This window comes from Rutidosis leptorrhynchoides, chromosome 1, assembly GCF_046630445.1.
Source record: "Rutidosis leptorrhynchoides isolate AG116_Rl617_1_P2 chromosome 1, CSIRO_AGI_Rlap_v1, whole genome shotgun sequence".
In the NCBI taxonomy this organism is placed as follows: domain Eukaryota; kingdom Viridiplantae; phylum Streptophyta; class Magnoliopsida; order Asterales; family Asteraceae; genus Rutidosis; species Rutidosis leptorrhynchoides.
Window position 1 is genome coordinate 2,957,295 of NC_092333.1, and position 22,729 is coordinate 2,980,023.

Consider the following 22,729-nt stretch of genomic DNA (forward strand, 5'->3'; position numbering starts at 1 on the left):
AATTACCGGGAATCAACAATCAGTACTTTGAATACTCACAACATATCTACATCAATAGTTATATGTATGACACTTATCTCTTAGAATTATGATCTTTCATTCTGAAATTCTGAAAAGCACCCAGTCTGCAAATTAATGCTCTGAATTTTGAAAAGTTGAATGAAGCAACAAGAACTGTAAATGACCTCAACAGTCAAAAGTTGATGATAAAGAATGGAGTATTGGAAACACTCAATAGAAAATTTAGTACCAAAAAGCGGATTATGAAAAAACTATGAAGGAAACTGTGGACAAATCACAAAGAATAAGTTTGACTTCAAAGAATCCAAATAATTCAATGTCTGCTGAAGTCTTTAGCGAATATCTTGCTCCTTACTCTAAACCCTTGCGGACAATAGTCTCCGTCATCCTCTGATCTCAGATATTCAAAGATATTATCGTATCTTTCATTATAAATATTCTCCATATTTCATAAGATATTTTTATAACTATTCTTATCTGAAATCATTAATCTCTTCGTGCTATCAGTGTTACATCATATAGAAACTGTTAGTTTCTATATTCTGTAAACTTTCAAGCTTAGAAATATGAATGTTATGGAAGTAATGTTGGGAACTGATACATGAGTTAGTATAATATAATGACACATCAACGTGATTATATTACAGTAAGTCATGCTGAGTTCCTAATGGGACATGATGATTCACAGATCATAACATCATCATGTGCCATGTTACATAGCTCTTTCATTCTGCTTAACTTCTAAACATATCAAGAAAGTATATTCTTGATAGTTCTATTCTCAGTAATTCTGGTAATTTGACAAATCAAGATCGTGCCATTACAATTTTCTTCTTAGAACATTCACGATGTTCATTCTGAAATTCATATCTACGAATACTGGATCTTTGTTCGCTTGACTTAAAGTAGGGAAGAGAAAACAAAATCATGAAACTTCAAAATATCAATAGGGGTATAAATCACAGTAAATTGGAGAGAGTATTAACTGTAGATGATAATGATTACAGAAAGATAGAAGCAGAGGCATCGAAATATACGAGAAAATATCAAGCCTAAAAATAACACGGAGGTTGTAAACCGTGGATATTAATACGAATAGCAATATAAAGACACGGTATAATTAAGAATAGCATCATCCCAAGGTAATAATAGAAGTAAACAGATTCTTCTGGTGGAAGATTGAAAAGAAGGATGACAGAAATGATAATTAGGAAAATATCAAGGATTAGAACTGGATTAAGCATTTTCACAATCTTTTGGATGTAAGAATTAAGAAAGAAAATATAGGAATGGTGAGAATAATGGAATAAAAGAGCTTAATTTATGATGGAAATATCAGACAGAGTAATCGAGGCAGATCGCCGTATTTAATTATAGAGATCTTAATTTCCTTACTCGCCGAAGAATCAAATCTTTTAGATTTCGAAGATTTCCTTTAAATCCCTTGAATTCCGGAATTCAAAAAAGACAACGTCAAAAGTTAAGACGAAACTTTATTTATTCATTTTATGATAGCTTCATTCGTGCTCTTCGAATAATCGAATTGTTTTATACATATTACTCAATAATGATAAAACTCTATTTATCAACTCATATGCGTCATGAAAACATTTTTATTGTTAGCCATGACCACCTCACTCAAATTTCAGGACGAAATTTCTTTAACGGGTAGGTACTGTGACGACCCGGCAATTTTCGACCAAATTTAAACTTAATTCTTATATGATTCCGACACGATAAGCAAAGTCTGTAATGTTGAGTCTCAAAAACTTTGAACTGTTTTGTATATTCAATTGACCTTGGACCATTCTCGACGATTCACGAACAACTATATATTAATAGATACATATACATTAATTTGAAAATATTATTTGAAATAATATATGATTTAATTGTTGAAAATAAATATGAAAAATAATATGCGATGTAATGAAAACTATTATTATAAATATATAGATATATATTTATATATATAAATATGTATATAAATATTACTTGTAAATATATAAATTATATTAAATTCAATGGTTTAAAGATATATAATATATTTATTTAGTAGTTAAATTTACTATTTAAAACTCTTTATATATAGAAAGAGAATATATTAAAAATAAATGATTTCGAATCTAATTAAGTAAACGTCAGTAGCACTCGGTTGACGTTCGTTAGTTTTAATATAGATATAATACATGTTCATGAATGATTAAGATAAAAGTTGGATTGTAAATTGATTACGAAGATTTTAGATTTGTTAAAAATATTTTTTCATTTTTAAGTTCAAATATTAGTACTCCGTACATATAAATTGGAACAGAAAATAAACAATTATCGAACCTTTTTGATCAGGTTTCAAACATTTAATGAGTGAAATAATTAAATATATTTAATCTAAAAGTTTGAGATTTTTAGGAACACTTTTATATTTTAACTGTTTAGCACTGGACACGATATAATACCCGTAAAATATGGATGTCGACTGAATATTGACAAAGGGCCTTACTGTACTTGATATTTTGATTTTTATATTCTATTATTATATAAATTATTAATTATTAATAATTGTTAATATTCTATATATAAATTATATATATGTATGTAAGTATACAGATGGGGAGAGAACTCTCCTCCTCCTCTATTGTTGCACGACACCAAGGAAGAAACCACCATGGCCGACCACTACGAACTACCAAAGAACCACCGTAAGCACCATCACCTTCAACCACCACTTCCATCACCGAAGATCACCATCACCGCCACCTTATTTCCTTCTCTCTCTCTATCTCTCTCTATCTCTCTCTCTTAACCATGATCAAACACCATCGGTTTTATCACCACCATAACCTATCGATCATCATCATCATCAAGTTATTATTTGATCACCTTTTCCTTAATCATCACCACCGGTCACCACCGTAGTCTCCACCATTAAACCCACTTCAACCCAACAACTTAAATTATTACTGCTTGTGCTCACTGTACCGCTGCTACGTACGCTTTTACTTTTCTGTTTAAAAATCGTAGATGATGTGTAATGATGATTGATGAAGATGATAACGATTATGATGAAGACTGTGATGATGTATAACGATGATGATGGTGTGATGTCGCAAAGATAATGATGATGACATGAAGAATATGATGAATAGTAATGGGTGTTGACGATGATACACTAAGGATGATGATACGGTGACCATTCTTTCATGTTTCTGTTCCGATCGAAAGATGATAATGGTAATGACAAAGGATGATGATGAATGGAATGTTGTGATGACATCGATGGTGATTCAAAAACAGTGATGGCGACGTGGTCATAAGATGATGTTGTAAGATGATAATGAAGTGAAGGTCATGATGATGATCATATTAATACCGTATGATGGTACAGTTATGATGATGTACGATGATATTGATAATGATACAAAATATTATGAAAGAGATGATGATGGAGACGATATATGTTATGGTGTTGAGTCTGTGATTATGATGATATGATGATACTGAATTAGTAATGAAATTCGCTGTATGATCTGTACTCTGATCGATTTGTTCCTGAGGAAGAAGAAGTTGCAGGCACGTTATCTGTTATATATATATACATGTTGGTATTAAATCAGAAAAGAGTGAGTGGCTGAGTGGTTATGGGGTATATGGGTTAATGAAAGGTCTCGGGTTCGAATCTAAGCCAAGGCAGTTTATTTTTATCATTTCTCAATTGAGGTAGTTACTTACTTTCTTATTATTATTACCTTATTGATTATTACAACTAGTATTATTACTGTTATTATTATTATTATTAACTAAAATAAATATTAACTATCATTTATTATTATTAATATAAGCACCATTTTTAACAATATCATTACTATTATTAGGATTATCATTATTAATAAAGTTATTATTATTAGTAACTTACTAATATCAAAACTATCATTTTTTTTACAAATAAATAATTTTGTATATAAAATATATCTAGTACATATACTATAACCATATTAATATTTCATATATCGTATAACTATATATATTAACATTATCTAGATAAATAATTAAATGTAACAAACTATTGATTTTCAAACATAATAATAATAATGTATATATACATACATGGATATATATGAACAGATATACTAATATAACTAAACGAATAGATACTAATTATTTTAAAAGATATATATAAAATAAATATATATAACATATAATTTAAGATATAATAAAAATTTATGTTTTTAAATGGAATTTAAAATAGATTCTATATAACTACAAATTTATATAAATAAAATATAAATAAAATTATGTGATTTCCATTATAGGTTTTAATATATATACGAATGATATAGGTTCGTGAATCCGAGGCCAACCCTGCATTGTTCAGTTGTTCAATTTAGTCATATGTATTTTTACTACAAAATACGTTAGGTGAGTTTCATTTGCTCTCTTTTTAAATACTTTTGCAATATATATTTTTGGGACTGAGAATACATGCGCTGCTTTTATAACTGTTTTACGAAATGGACAAAAGTAATTGAAACTACATTATATGGTTGAATTATCGAAATCAAATATGCCCCTTTTTATTAAGTCTGGTAATCTAAGAATTAGGGAACAGACACCCTAATTGACGCGAACTCTAAAGATAGATCTATCGGGCCCAACAAGCCCCATCCAAAGTACCGGATGCTTTAGTACTTCGAAATTTATATCATGTCCGAAGGAGGATCCCGGAATGATGGGGATATTCTTATATGCATATTGTGAATGTCGGTTACCAGGTGTTCAATCCATATGAATGATTTTTGTCTCTATGCATGGGACGTATGTTTATGAGAAATGGAAATATGAAATCTTGTGGTCTATTAAAGTTATGAAATGATTATTTATGATAAACTAATGAACTCACCAACCTTTTGGTTGACACTTGAAAGCATGTTTATTCTCAGGTACGAAAGAAATCTTTCGCTGTGCATTTGCTCATTTTAGAGATATTACTTGGAGTCATTCATGTCATATTTCAAAAGACGTTGCATTCGAGTCGTCAAGTTCATCAGAATTATTATTAAGTCAATTATAGTTATATATACTATGAAATGAGATGCATGCCGTCAACTTTCGATGTAATGAAAGATTGTATTTTAAAAAAAAAACGAATGCAATGTTTGTAAAATGTATCATATAGAGATCAAGTACCTCGCGATGTAATCAACTGTTGTGAATCGTTTATAATCGATATGGACTTCGTCCGGATGGATTAGGACGGGTCATCACACTAACAATACAACAAATCCCCAATTTCATGAGAAATGGGGTTTATAACCCTAACTAGTTCAAACCCCAAACATGAACAAAAATCATAAACAACAAAATTCGGAGTTAGGACTTACCAACACTACCACAACGTAGCCGTGAACGAGGAGGACAACGTTTATTCTTGCACCAAAGACCGAATCAAGCTTCTTCCTCTTCAAATCACCAATTCTCACTCTAAACTCTCTACTCTCTCTCACTAGGGTTTGAGGGTGAAGAGAGAAAGAAGAAATGAGAGGGAAATGAGAAATGGATAGGGTTTGCACCAGTTTTGTGGCTCATAACTTGTCCCTATGCGAAATGACGAACTTGCCCCTCATTAAACCCCTTAAGATGAGCTGAAAAAGTCCCTGAATCCGTTCGAACTCGCGCCGCGGCTCAGGCCATCGCGCCGCGACATTGCACATGGTCTGGTGATCTGTTTAGCCCGTCTCCTGATCTTGAATCCCTTGAAACGTCGCGCCGCGACCAAGCTGCTCCGCGCCGCGACCTTTGGCGTGTTTCGTCCAGTTTTTAACTTGTCGAACAATAAGACTCGTACCCTCTTCGAGCTCTTCATTCGTGCAACGTACATACACTTTAAGACACGTATAAAAACCCTCGATCATCTCTCGCACTCTTTATACATATACATCCGTTATACGTCGTACGTGCTCTACAAAGATGTTTCGTACGAGTAAACGGGTCTTACACATTACAACAGACCGGGCACTCTAAATTTGAAATATCCAAACCTCTCGTGGATAGGTTCCAATGAAGAGGTAAGACATCCAACTTAAAACGCCACCAAAATATGTTAACTTTTCTAGGAAGATGTTTGACCCATATAGTCGTTGTAGGCAATGAAGGTAAAAACGCTTGATCCAAATGCTCTCTAGTCACTTTTACCGAAAACAAAGTATCTGATGATAACCAGGTTCTGCTGTATAGTGACTTTTTGCTAGTTTAATTTTGGGTTAATTGTAAAACCAGGTTCTGCGTGGATTCTAGTAGTATATCATTGACATAAGAAGCCTTATGCGGTTATGCCCTTATGGAATTAAGACTATATCCTATATTTGAATATACGTTTATTATAAGGAATACTAATACTAATGAAAATACTATTAGACCACTCTCAAGTCTCAACCTTCACACACTTCTTTAAATTAAAATATCATTATATGAGCGTCACGTCAACATTTCAATCTCATCACCCACCTATCGCATTTCATTATTATTAATTACAAACTTCCTCACCTCACATGAATTCACCTTATTGTCTAAATAAATCAATGTACAACTTATAATGCGGATTGTACAACGACTTTTACAAGCAAAAACAACATATATCCTCGTGATGCAAAATGCTACATATTGGTGAAGACATGACGGGACCATTTTGCCAAGAGATTGGCTAGAACGTTTCAATTGAAATTAATTAATTAATTTATCATGGTACCAAAAGAAAAATTAAATTGACACGACAATTGTTTCAACTCAAAACGACACAAAACCATGTGGTTACGGGTAGAATTTTGGTCACGTGAGCACTTACCCACAACTAAGCATAAATATTTTTCGAGTCATGACATTTATTTAACGTATTACATTTTTTTTTTTTTTTTTGGAAATTGGCCAAAATATACTTTTTAAAAAGTTTTAAAGAAAATACATTTTTTTAAAAAAAATTTGTCAATATACACCATTGGGTAGATCAAAGTGTTGGTCAACCACCATATATCTTGGTCGACCACCTCATTTTTCAAGGTAGTCGACCAAGCTTCATTGAGTTCCCGATCGACTACTGTATAAACATGGTCGACTACCTCTCATTTTTTCATGGTCGACTATCCCAACATAAAACAACGTGGGCGACCCAATACATGGTCGACTACCAAAAATTAGTTTGTAGAGTAGCAAGTAGGTTTTAAAAAAGGGGATTCACAGGGTGTTGAATACCTGTCATGAAACCCATTATGTGACTTGAAGAACTAAACTTAGATGATAGGATAATTATAGTTGGAGATAGTCCGCAAATCATCTTTATTAAAAAAGCTAAATTTATTTATTAACCTTCGTATGCACATATCGCCAAGTATCATGATAAGAACATACTGGTTCCTGCAATTGCTTTAATGATCAATTGAGCCACATACACATGTAAGTTACAGTATCTGAAGTACCCATTTACAAAATTTGTTAGTAGAACTATAAATTTGTGATTTATGACCATTGTACCCTTTTCAGAAAAAATCAAACCTTCATATGTAGGCCTGGAGCAGGAAGCACAATTAGTACGTAACTGGACAGGTCCCCTTAATCAACAGGTGGAATGTATTGGGTAGTCGACCATGTATTGGGTCGCCCGCGTTGTTTCTTGTTGGGGTAGTCGACCATGAAAAAATGAGAGGTAGTCGACCATGTTTACAAGGTTGTCGACCGGAAACTCAATGAAGCTTGGTCGACCACCTTAAAAAATGAGGTGGTCGACCAAGATATATGGTGGTCGACCAACACTTTGGTCTACCCAATGGTGTATATTGACAATTTTTTTTTTATAAAAGTGTATTTTCTTTGAAAACTTTTTTAAAAAGTGTATTTTGGCTAATTTTCCTTTTTTTTTACATCAGTTTGGGATCACCTAGGGGGACTTAACCACCCCGCGTTCATCTCCCGTAATTGCATAACCCGCCCCCAACTACTGACTTGGAGGAAATCTGGACCAATCCGAAGGCATGACCGGTAAAACCCCCCCTCCCCGTTGCCCCCACACGAAACGAAAGGCGACCTGGGTGGATATTTTAGGTCAAGGGATAACATTGAGTGCAATGTTGCACCCCAGCAGAGTCGAACTCATGACCTCTCGTTAAGACAGGCGGGCCACTACCATATTATACTAATTCAATTTTACTTTTACCAAGGATTTGTATTTTTTTTAGCAAGGAAACCTCTATATGAATAAGCACATTGACCACTTCATAGAGAGTAAAACCTCGGGTAATCAAGCCCTCCAAGCGCGAGACCTGGTACTTGGTGAATTGTCCATTATACGCACTTTCTGGTCATACTTCTTTTCTGAACTATTTGACATAACGTATTTTCACATTAAAAGTTTTGAGAATATAATGATCTATGTGATTTCGTATATATTCCGTAGCAAAATGTGTAGCATATATAGATAAAAAAGTAAAAAGAAAAGAAAAAAAGAATTGATGGCAATAAGCTTAGGCTATAAGACCATGGATAACGCAACATTTCTTCTTCGATCCACTCTCACATGGCACCACAAACGCCTGTAATGGGGCGCTTGTGGCTGAAATCGTTGGCGGCATTTGTCAATTTGAAACGCAGGATGTTTGGTCGAGCTTGATAAATGAGGTATCGATCTTCATTCGGTACGTTGTCCATTATTTGATTATGATATTGAAAGAGTTGATCAGTCCCACATTTTTTGTCGTCAAGCTCTCGATGTTTGGTCCAAAGTGTACAATTGGTGGGGTATTAATGGAGTTTCAAATCTAAGCATTGGAGAGATATTTTGCAGTAATTCTCCACAAATCATGTCGGCTTTTGGTGCGAAGTTATGACAAGCGGTGGAATGGACGTGCAGCTACTTCATTTGGAAAAACCGAAATCAAAAAGTATTCAAAAACAAGTGTTGGAATCCGCCGGTTGCATTAAACGCAATTCAAGTGAAGAGTTACGAATGGACCCGCGAATAGATGCAAGTCGAGAATCATTGATTGGCATAATTGGCTAAATAATCCTCAAGTTTTTTTATTCTAGCAAGTAGACTATAGTTACCATCTTAGCAACTTTTTTAGTTTGTTAGGTCTTGAGTGATTGTGCGATGTAATACTCTAAACTCTTTGTAATTATTTCCTAGTATAATACATTTTCTTTTCAAAAAAAAAAAAAAATGTGAAACGTAGGAGTTGAAGGTGTCGATGGTGATGTGTCCGATTATAATTGGATGGAGGGAAAAAAGAGAGATGTGTATTTTGATACCTTGAATCTGCGTTTGAGAAGTAAAGGACTTTAAAAAAACCTGAAAGTTGATACTTGATATGAAGAAGATGATGATGATAAAGGGTTTTTTTAAATTACACATAATCGTGTTAGAGTATGTAAGAGACTTCAAAATAATACACAAAGTTACTTCACCGTCATCATTTTCTACAAACGCCCCCAATTACAACTCTCACTTCTCTTGTCATGGCCATGTAGCGACGATACCCAAAAGTACCCCTATTTCACTTCACATATGCGTCACCATTATCTGTGATCTAATAACAAAAAGAGAGCTAGCTTCGGATTTAGGTCTAGTAAGGTGGGCTCTAGAGCCATAGGCTTTACTAATAGAAATTTTTTTATTAAGCAAACACTATGCGTTTATTATTAAATGTCTTAGGCTCTTAATTATTATTGTTATGAAACTAACAACTCCAAATATAGTCAGTGGATCTTAAACACAATTTTCGAAAGGGTCAATCTTAATCATAATTTGTGGAAGACCAATCTTAAGCATAATATACGATCAATATTTGAATAAATGAAATAGCTTATTATATACTCCATTATGAAAAATATATATATTTTTTAAATTAATGTTTAATTTTCAAGTATATATTTATTTTATAGTTAAATTATCAAATGAAAATTAGTGATAGTCCAAATTATAATGTTGTAAGTTTCTAAAGCCAATGAATCAGCTTAATGTTTGTAAAATATTCTACAAGCCTTAATATTAACTGAGATTTTGGGAGAGCCATGGCTCAATCATACCCGTTAAATATAGGAATTATATTTATAGTTTTAACTTTAGATAAATTTAAGTAAAAATGTTTAGTAGGTATAACAATTGAATTTCAATTAGAAAGTATAAGAAAACATGGTTTGTTTGATTTGCATAATAATATTAATATTAATCAATGACAGTATGTACTAAAAAGATTTGTCTTGTGTCTCTTGTTGAACAGGAAAATTATGCATGCAATGTGGAAGCCTCAAAAACTTAAGGCGGTTTACTTGCTGGCTACTACGTACGTATGAATGCTTATAATTTCATCAGCCGCAACAGTTTATTGGTGTTTGGAGACTCATTACTTAACCATGCAAATGCCTTTGCGGCTTTGCCCTACTCCGTAGATCCCCATGGAAAAATATAGCGGTTATCCCATGCTTATCTGTTGGGACACAAGTCCCTAAATACTTCACAAATATATATCTAATTAAAAGAACAAATATAACAAGAAGCTACGATGACAGCAAAGAAAGGAATAATGAAAACTTTACTTCACAAACTTTATTAACACTAAACAAACGAATATATATAACCCAACAAATAATAACCAACTTCTCTATATCCCTATAAACACCGTAACATTCCACGTCCAACTTTTGACTCGGTGCATGTATAACCCACGTGCAATATAACAATTTCATGTGATGAATATTTCTTCCAACTCCTAAATTGATGACTCACTCAAATATAAGCCACTAAATACTAAACTATAAATTATTAATGATTAATACATACAAATTAAATATCAACCATATGAGAAATTCATATTCCTTGTCATGCCAACGACTCAAACTTCCAGTTATCGAAAACTCATAGAACTATTAAACCGATTAATCCAACAATCACCCCCATAATCGGTTTATCCGTCTCATTCACCACACTTTGTAACATTTAACGCGGCTCTCCCGGACACGTTCCACACCATCTCGACTCTTTCCGGACACCCGACCTCTTCCCCGGTCACGTCCACGGTCATCTCGATTTGAACAGCCATAGCCACCATGTATACTAACGTGTTATTGCAATAAACCACCTGGAGACCCTCCAGTTTCTCAATTCCTTTTTTTTTTTGTGACGACCCGGAAATTTCTGACCAAATTTAAACTTTATCTTTAAATGATTTAATGTTTTCGACACAATAAGCAAAGTCTGTAATGTTGAGTCTCAAAGTTTTGGAACTATATTCATGTAATCAATTATTCTTTGACTGTTCTCGAAGATTCACGAACAATATATATATAACTTAATGTGTATATATATATATATATATATATATATATATATATATATATATATATATATATATATATATATGATTTCAAATTATTTAGTAAATGATAGTAACATTCGATTATTGATTCGATTAATATTTAGATAAGTTAACTAAAACGTTTAAGATGAACCAGTAAAACACTAATTTGCTACAGTATTTTCGAATTGCTACAGTACCCGAAAAGCTACAGTGTTTTCGAAAATCACTATTTGCTACAGTTAAACACTATTTCAAAAATGAAAATGTATATTATATATATATATATATATATATATATATATATATATATATATATATATATATATATATATATATATATATATATATATATATATATATTAACAAATAGCGAGACGATGATTTATAGAATTAAATGACCAAAACACTCAAATGTATAAGTTATATCTCGATTGGTATAGTTTATGGATAATTTAAGACTATATTTTGACAAAGGTACGATTCACGAAACGTAAAGTACAAGTTTTCTCAGTATACGAAAGGACGTTCGAAAAACCGGAACCGGGACATAAGTCGAGTGACGACGTACGACTTATCGGAACGAAAATTACAAGTCAACTATGCACGTGAATTTAATATAATATATAATTAATTATATAAATTATATATAATATATATTAATAAATAAATAAATATGTCGACGAGGAAGAGTTAAATTACATGTGTGAGCTGGAAAAGGGATCCATGCGATCGTATGGAATCCCCTCACATTAGCCATGCGATCTCATGGCAGGGGAATTCAGGCCACACTATAAAAGCTCGATCATTCTGGCTCAGTTGCACACTCTCAGTCTCTCTCGTATATATACATATATATTTATATTATTATTATTATTATTATTATTATTATTATTATTATTATTATTATTATTATTATTATTATTATTATTATTATTATTATTATTATTATTATTATTATTATTATTAAGATTAATATTATTATTATTAATCTTATTATTATTATTATTAATATTATACATAAAATATTGAGGTTATGAGTGCGTCACTTTCAAAAATGGGTTTTCGAGCGAGATAGAGCTAAGGAAACTATGAGTTATAGCTATGGAGGTTATGGGTAATGTTCGTGTATATTGTTTGCAAATCAAACCTAGTGTTTATCATCTCTGTTACGTCTACGTACTTTCCTACAATATTGAATCACAATATTGATACGTGAGCATTCATATCTTATCTTTTATATATTAATAGTGTATACATGTCTAGTGCTCGAGTATATATCTTTATGCATACTTTTATGCTAAATTTCGTCGTTAGATAGTATGATGAATCACGAATTAAATACATATATTACTGATAAAAGGTATATGATATGCATGTCGTTGAAAAGCTGGCGAAAAATCAATAACTTTTCATTTAGAAACCGCATAATTTCGGTGAACGAATTAAAAGTTATGATCAACTGAATTATGATTAACGTTAATTAAAATTGCTTTTGAATCTGCAATTGATATTTAAACAACTTGTTAATAAGATTGATAAAGTGGATTTTTTGAATATTACCAGCCGAGTAAATGAATCCTTATATAAGGTACGTCTCGTTTTGTTGAACTTTTGTCAAAATTAACTTTTTGAAACGACTTTGGATAACTTTTGTATGTCGATCTCGAGCATTAGGATTGTGATACACTATGACCTAACCTAGCTTGATAGACATTTATTGACCAACATATGTTCTCTAGGTTGAGATCTACGATTATTTGGTAATCCGAGTTTCAGTCACATTTTGGTGAACGACTTTATATGCTGCTTAGGTGAGTTTCATTTGCTCCCTTTTTAATTGCTTTTGCAATCTATATTTTTGGGCTGAGAATACATGCACTTTTATTTTAAACGCAATGGATACAAGTACATACTAAATTCTACACTGAGTTTGAACCGAAAATCCCTTAGCTTTGGTAACTAGTAACTGCCAGTTATAAGAACTGGTGGGCGCGAGTAGTTGTATATGGATCCATAGGGCTTGACATCCCCGTCTGTTCGAGGTATAGAAACCTAGCCTGAACTATAAAACAGACGTATGCTATTTGAGTTTACTACACGTTGGTTTGCGTGTATTGTACATGTTGGTTGCATGTATATTAAAACAGAGGTACTTATTATATAGACGTTAAAGTTTAGTTACCAGGGTGCTCAATCTTGTAGAATATTTTGATAAACGTTTCTGGATGAAACAACTGAAATCTTGTGATCCACCTTTATGTACAGATTATGCAAAACATTAAAACTATGAACTCACCAACCTTTGTGTTGACACTTGTTAGCATGTTTATTCTCAGGTTCCCTAGAAGTCTTCCGCTGTTTGCTTATATGTTAGACAAGCTATGTGCATGGAGTCTTACATGGCATATTTTTCAACGAAACGTTGCATTCACCAAATCATCACCATGTATCTTATTTTGACTGCATTGTTAACGGAAGTACTATTGTAAACTATTATTTACGGTGATTGTCTATATGTAGAAATCATCAGCTTTCGAAAACCTTTGAAATAAATATTCATTTATGGTGTGCCTTTTCAAAATAATGCAATGTTTACAAAACGTATCATATAGAGGTCAAATACCTCGCAATGAAATCGATGAATGACGTGTTCGTCCATATGGATTTGGAGCGATCGTCACAGTTGGTATCAGAGCGTTGGTCCTAGTGAACCAGGTCTTGCATGAGTGTGTTTAACTGATAGTTGTTAAGATGCATTAGTAAGTCTGGACTTCGACCGTGTCTGCATGTTAAAAGTTTTGCTTATCATTTCTTGTCGGAAATTACATGCTTATCATTCTTAAGTCTAGAAACGTTTTCCCGCATTTATTGCATAAATAGTGTATAGACAAAAATTCATATCTTAGCGTATCTGTTACTGTAAACTTTTCCTGACATCTTCCGAAAATTTCTCCGTGATTTATGGAATTTGGTATTATAAATACATATGTAAATTATGTATTGAAGAATACAAAACTAAATTCTATAATCTAATTCATATCAAAAATCATCTCCCTAATTATACAAGATGGATCCCGTATCTAGTTCAAATTCCTTAAACTCTGACAGCTATTCCGATATGGATATTCACCTAAATTCCGAAGACAGTGTAACCGGAATGGATCAACCAATCAGCCATCACCTATTCTAGATGAATTGGGGATGGGTTCGTAGCCTACTTAATCATTGGAGACAAGAAGAAGGTGATCCCTTCCATCCACCACATTCCCCTCTTGGCGAAGAACCTGAAGCACTTACCGGCGAACCTCTTCGAGACACCATTTTCTCTCTCATTTCCAGAGTATCTCGTCACCATATTATACTATCTCAAATTCTGAATCTTATTCATCCGCTCCTCCGAACCAACAATCATCCCGGTGTAATAGAATAAGTCAACGAGCTTCGCGCTCTGGTAGTGGCTTTGGAGAATATGGTGCAAATGTTACAAGCACCAGCAGCATCACCGGCATCAACAGTACTACCGACAACAACACCAACAGTACCATTACCACCAACAACAACAACCGCATCGCAAACCTCAACTTCACAATCTGTTCCACGAGCATCAACGTCATACGCACCATAGTTACCAAGAAATACCAGCAACAGTAACCGATGAAGTATTAACTCATTTCCCCTGAAGAAATTTTATGTATATTTAATATATATGAATTTTGAAATCAAAATAAATCTTTTCGTACTAAGCTATTACATGTGACTCTTAACTGGTAGGTACTACTCGGTTAGTTCATATTACTAATATGCAATGATGTACATCCTTCCTTAACAACTTAACCATTGTTAACTACAATCTCTGTTTCAACTTAATGAATTCTATTTCATAATAAACCAAGTGTATTATTCAATTACATAATTGATTTTACATTTTCATTTTCGATATACTCGAAACTTTCCAGAAAACATCATCTGTGCCTTGTAAGGTTCACAAAAAATTCCACGAGCATCAACATCCTTCACCGAGGAATAAGAATAAATAATGAAGTATCGATTACATTAGCGAAATACTCCGCAAAGATTATGTAATCTTTAATGTTTTAGAGATTAATCATTTCTCAGTCAAGCTGAAAATCAAATAAGCTTAATATGATATTAACTCATTAAATCTGTGTTACATCTGAAGAAAATATACATACATATATTTTCATAAAGACGGTAATAAAAATTCTATTGTACAAAGTATTAATTGTGAAATCTTTAACGGGTAGGTAATACCCAGGAAATATTAAAGTTCACAATTAATATGTTACACTGTACATTCTTCAATTTTGATTCAAAAATCATTAACTATACTCACTACCTTAACTGCAATACACAATCATTCTCATACAAATTTGATTACATATTCTGATATTGACGGATCAGAATCCAAGTCATAACTCTGAACCGGTGACATCACTCTTAGATCTCTACGTCTTTCAAAGCTATACTTTGACTTCAAAACTGTGCAAGATCCTTTAGCATTGTTTTTACCGAAAATAACCTTGCAATCCCTTTTCAAAGTATCCAGTTTTACCACACTTCCAACCAGTCAACTTCGACTTTTCAGATTAGCCTTATTATAACCTTGACATATACGTTTTTGTTACTGGGAAACCTTTCATGTCCCACCACATTAGCAGTAAATTTACCAACAACTTCATTTATCCTTGACCTTCTGAAAAATCCTTATACTCATTGAAACCCTACCATATACTCATCCACATCTTGTAACAATAATTGTCATACCAACTACCAGGAATTAGCAATCAGTATTTAGAATTTCGCAGCAATTCTACGCCAACAGTTATATATATATATATATATATATATATATATATATATATATATATATATATATATATATATATATATATATATATATATATATATATATATATATATATATATATATATATATATATATATATATATATATATATATATATATATATAATGGCTATCTTCTAAACTTATATACTTCAAATGTGAAATTTCTAAAAAACACCCCAAACTGCGAAACTAGTTCTCCGAAATTGGAAAAATGCCGATGAAGCAGCAAAAACTGTAAACGACCTTAACAGTCAAAAGTTTGATGATAAAGAATAGTATGGTGGTAAAGCTGAGAAAAAGAGAAGGTTTGGAACTGAAAAACGGATTGAGCAGACCATTAAGGAGGCTGTGGACAAATCACAAAGACTAAACCTGCCTTCAAAGAATACAAATGATTCAGTATCTGCTGAAGTCATTAACGAATACCTTGCTCCTGACTTAAAATCCGCTACGAACAAATCTTCTTCATCATCCTTCGATATTAGAAATTCTAAGATATCATCGTATCTTTCATTATAAATTTCCTCGATATTTCTGGAGATATCTTCATAACTATTCTTATCTGAAATCATTCATCTCTTCGCGCTATCTGTGTTACATCATAAAAGAAACTATTTTAGTTTCAAAAATCTGAAAAATTTGAAAAATGGATGTTTGAAGTAATGTTGGGAATTGAAGCATGAGTTAGTATAATATAATGACACTTGATCAACGTGATTATATTACAGCAAGTCATGCTGAGTTTCTAATGGAACGTGATAAAGGATCACAGATCGCACCCTCATCATGAACCATGTTACATAACTCTTCCATTCTATTTAACCTCTAAACATATCAAGAAAATATTTTTCTTGATGATTCGGTCTTTTCCGGATATTCTGGTAATTTGACAAATCAAGATCGTGCCATTACGATTACCTTCTTAGAACATTAACTATGTTCATCCAAAACTCCATACCTACGAATTCTGGACCATTATTCGCTTGACTTGAAGTCGGGAAGGAAAAACAAAAGCATGAAGCTCCTAAATATAAGGTAAAATATAAAGCCCGATAACAACCCCGAAATTTACAAACCGTGTATATCAATGCGTATAGCAATATAAAGATACGGGAGAATGAAAAACACTATAACCCCAAGGTAATAATAGAAGAAAATAACCTTCTCTGGTGGCAGATGAAAAAGAAGAATGAATGATACGATAGCCAAGAAAATATCAAGAATAAGAACTGGATTAAGCATTTTCACAATTTATTAGGAAGTATGAAATAAGGAAGAAGCTTATAGGAGTGGTGAAAATAAATGAAACGGAAGAGGTCAATTTATAGTGAAATATCAGACATAGCAATCGAGGCAGATTACGCATTTAATTAAAGAAGATCTTAATCTCCTTAATTCCTGAAGAATCAAATCTTATTTAGAATATGAAGATTTTCTATTCCTTAAATTCCGGAAATCAATCATTACTACGTCAAAAATCAAGACGAATCTCTATTCCTTCATTTCACTATTTTACGATAATTTCTCTCATACGCTTCGAGTAATTGGATTGTTTTATCCATATTATTCAACGGTGATAAAACTCTAATTATCAACTCATATTCGTCATGAAAACATTTTTATTGTTAGCCATGACGACCTCACTCAAATTTCGGGACGAAATTTCTTTAACGGGTAGGTACTGTGACGACCCGGAAATTTCTGACCAAATTTAAACTTTATCTTTAAATGATTTAATGTTTTCGACACGATAAGCAAAGTCTGTAATGTTGAGTCTCAAAGTTTTGGAACTATATTCATGTAATCAATTATTCTTTGACTGTTCTCGAAGATTCACGAACAATATATATATAACTTAATTTGCATATATATATATATATATATATATATATATATATATATATATATATATATATATATATATATATATATGATTTCAAATTATTTAGTAAATGATAGTAACATTCGATTATTGATTCGATTAATATTTAGATAAGTTAACTAAAATGTTTAAGATGAACCAGTGAAACACTAATTTGCTATAGTATTTTCGAATTGCTACAGTAAAACACTATTTCAAAAATGAAAATGTATATATTATATATATATTAACAAATAGCGAGACGATGATTTATAGAAGTAAATGACCAAAACACTCAAATGTATAAGTTATATCTCGATTGGTATAGTTTATGGATAATTTAAGACTATATTTTGACAAAGGTACGATTCACGAAACGTAAAGTACAAGTTTTCTCAGTATACGAAAGGACGTTCGAAAAACCAGAACCGGGACATAAGTCGAGTGACGACGTACGACTTATCGGAACGAAAATTACAAGTCAACTATGCACGTGAATTTAATATAATATATAATTAATTATATAAATTTTATATATTATATATTAATAAATAAATAAATATGTCGACGAGGAAGAGTTAAATTACATGTGTGAGCTGGAAAAGGGATCCATGCGATCGCATGGAATCCCCTCACATTAGCCATGCGATCGCATGGCAGGGGAATTCAGGCCACACTATAAAATCTCGATCATTCTGGCTCAGTTGCACACTCTCAATCTCTCTCGTATATATACATATATATTTATATTATTATTTATATTATTATTATTATTATTATTATTATTATTATTATTATTATTATTATTATTATTATTATTATTATTATTATTATTATTATTATTATTATTATTATTATTATTATTATTATTATTATTATTATTATTATTATTATTATTATTATTAGTAATATTATACATAAAATATTACGACGAGGTTATGAGTGCGTCACTTTCAAAAATGGGTTTTCGAGCGGGATAGAGCTAAGGAAACTATGGGTTATAGCTATGGAGGTTATGGGTAATATTCGTGGGTATTGTTTGCAAATCAAACCTAGTGTTTATCATCTCTGTTACGTCTACGTACTTTCCTACAATATTGAATCACAATATTGATACGCGAGCATTCATATCTTATCTTTTATATATTAATAGTGTATACATGTCTAGTGCTCGAGTATATATGTTTATGCATGCTTTTATGCTAAATTTCGTCGTTAGATAGTATGATGAATCACGAATTAAATACATATATTACTGATAAAAGGTATATGATATGCATGTCGTTGGAAAGCTGGCGAAAAATCAATAACTTTTCATTTAGAAACCGCGTAATTTCGGTGAACGAATTAAAAGTTATGATCAACTGAATTATGATTAACATTAATTGAAATTGCTTTTGAATCTGCAATTGATATTTAAACAACTTGTTAATAAGATTGATAAAGTGGATTTTTTGAATATTACCATCCGAGTAAATGAATCCTTATATAAGGTACGTCTCGTTTTGTTGAACTTTTGTCAAAATTAACTTTTTGAAACGACTTTGGATAACTTTTGTATGTCGATCTCGAGCATTAGGATTGTGATACACTATGACCTGACCTAGCTTGATAGACATTTATTGACCAACATATGTTCTCTAGGTTGAGATCTACGAAATCCGAGTTTCAGTCACATTTTGGTGAATGACTTTATATGCTGCTAAGGTGAGTTTCATTTGCTCCCTTTTTAATTGCTTTTGCAATCTATATTTTTGGGCTGAGAATACATGCACTTTTATTTTAAACGCAATAGATACAAGTACATACTAAATTCTACACTGAGTTTGAACCGAAAATCCCTTAGCTTTGGTAACTAGTAACTGCCAGTTATAAGAACTGGTGGGCGCGAGTAGTTGTATATGAATCCATAGGGCTTGACATCCCCGTCTGTTCCAGGTATAGAAACCCTAGCCTGAACTATAAAACAGACGTATGCTATTTGAGTTTAGTACACGTTGGTTTGCGTGTATTGTACATGTTGGTTGCATGTATGTTAAAACAGGGGTACTTATTATATAGACGTTAAAGTTTAGTTACCAGGGTGCTCAATCTTGTAGAATATTTTGATAAACGTTTCTGGATGAAACAACTGAAATCTTGTGATCCACATTTATGTACAGATTATGCAAAACATTAAAACTATGAACTCACCAACCTTTGTGTTGACACTTGTTAGCATGTTTATTCTCAGGTTCCCTAGAAGTCTTCCGCTGTTTGCTTATATGTTAGACAAGCTATGTGCATGGAGTCTTACATGGCATATTTTTCAAGGAAACGTTGCATTCACCAAATCATCACCATGTATCTTATTTTGACTGCATTGTCAACGGAAGTACTATTGTAAACTATTATTTACGGTGATTGTCTATATGTAGAAATCATCAGCTGTCGAAAACCTTTGATTTAAATATTCATTTATGGTGTGCCTTTTCAAAAGAATGCAATGTTTACAAAACGTATCATATAGAGGTCAAATACCTCGCAATGAAATCGATGAATGACATGTTTATCCATATGGATTTGGAGCGATCGTCACATTTTTATACGCTCCTTTTGACAAACTTGCTCCAAGAGCCTTTTACACCGCCCAAGAAAAACAAGCCGAACACGCTATCACGTTTTCTTATACCTCCACCAATTAGTCTCTTTTCACGAACAAATTTGACAACTTCTCAAGACCCAACTTTCCTGATCACTGCTCCAAGAAACTCTTCACACCACCCAAGAAAACAAACTCTGGCCACGAGCTATCACGATTTCTTGTCCCCGGTCTAGTTTCTTCTCACGCGCAACATGACCCTTGTTGGAACTACTCCATAGCTCTGATACCAATTGTTGGGACACAAATCCCTAAATACTTCACAAATATATATCTAATTAAAAGAACAAATGTAACAAGAAGCTACGGTGACAACAAAGAAAGGAATAAGGAAAACTTTACTGCACAAACTTTATTAACACTAAACAAACGAATATATATAGCCTAACAAATAATAACCAACTACTCTATATCCCTATAAAATAGCAAATACTCCGTAACATTCCACGTCCAACTTTTGACTCGGTGCATGTATAACCCACGTGCAATATCACAGTTTCATGTGATGAATATTTCTTCCAACTCCTAAATTGATGACTCACTCAAATATAAGTCACTAAATAATAAACTATAAATTTTTAATGATTAATACATACAAATTAAATATCAACCATATGATAAATCCATATTCCTTGTCATGCCAACGACTCAAACTTTCAGTCATCGAAAACTCATAGAAGTGTTAAACCGATTAATCCAACATCCACCAAGTATGTATATATGTTATTAATTTCATATTTACTATGCGACTCTAAATTTAAAGAGATAATTTAATAATTATTATAATTGAGAATTTGTACTTTGCAGTTTATAACATTTGATTTCGCTTGCACGCCGTTGTACTTTGTGTGGGAGAAAGCAATTAGGGATGCACTAGTGCAAAAGTATGTGCAAGCGTGTTGCAGCTCGATTGCCTGTAGTTGTCCTATATGATTTCTCGGAATCATATTTCCTTTCTTTGGACCAACTAATTCAACCGTTGGATGTCTTCTTGTTGGTTTCACAGTCTACATCATTCATTCCCTTGTACACACGTTCACCTTTTGATCACCTGCTGCCAGAAAGGTATATTGTGTACAATCAGAGTGCATCCATTTATTACCATTTTTTAATTTGATTATTTAACTGTGACAACATACATTTTATAGGTTACTGTTGGCCTTTTGAATTGAACTCTATATTAGATTAGATGTTATAAAATGGGTATGAAATGTTAATCCTTGATTGATTCTTGAATCGTGAAACACTTTCCTAATTAAGTATTTCGACTCCGACAAGAGGGCGCATCCCCCTTGACCCCGCCATTTTCGTGATAGTTCCTAGTCAACTTTTACGGCCATGCACTCCACACTCTTCAAACTCGTTGTTAAGTACAACTAAGTAACTCTTGTTTTTCAGGTAAATCCAATTACCTAAAATGATTGTTAGATGACACTAAAATCATCAACATTAAATGTAAAATGTATATGTTTAACTAGCCGCGGGTTGTATATAATTTGTGATGCAGAACGCGGTAGAGTCACCGCCAAGGTTCCTTGGACGATGGGTGGGTACATACACGAACAACGTGTTTATAGTTGTTTCGGTATTCATTGTTGGATTTGGAGGGTGGACAAGTATGACAAATTTCTTACATCAAATCGATATATTTGGTATCTTTACCAAGTGCTACCAATGTCCGCTTCCATCACCGCCGCTTCTACATTCAACTTCTCCTATGAACATCCACCACATCTACTTCTTGGGAACCACACACACCTGAATTCAGCTTCTATATATCACACTAAAAATGGTGAATCGCATCATTTTTAATGTAGTTAGTTTATTAATTTATTATCATGAAATATTATATTATTTCACATTTCTTGTCTAATAGTGTGATTATCATTATGATTATGCTCTTGAAACACTTTGTAGCACATCCATATGCCATGGCATAGAGAGAATCTGATATTGATTCTTTTTTTTTTTTCTTTTTTTTTGAAAGGCAAGGTTAGT

The 22,729-nt window shown here is 32.5% G+C and overlaps 1 pseudogene; it reads left to right on the top strand.

The window, feature by feature from the left end:
- Positions 1 to 22,493, top strand: part of LOC139886672 (auxin transporter-like protein 5) — an 81,673-nt pseudogene extending 59,180 nt beyond the window's left edge.
- The last annotated feature ends 236 nt before the right edge of the window (positions 22,494 to 22,729 follow it).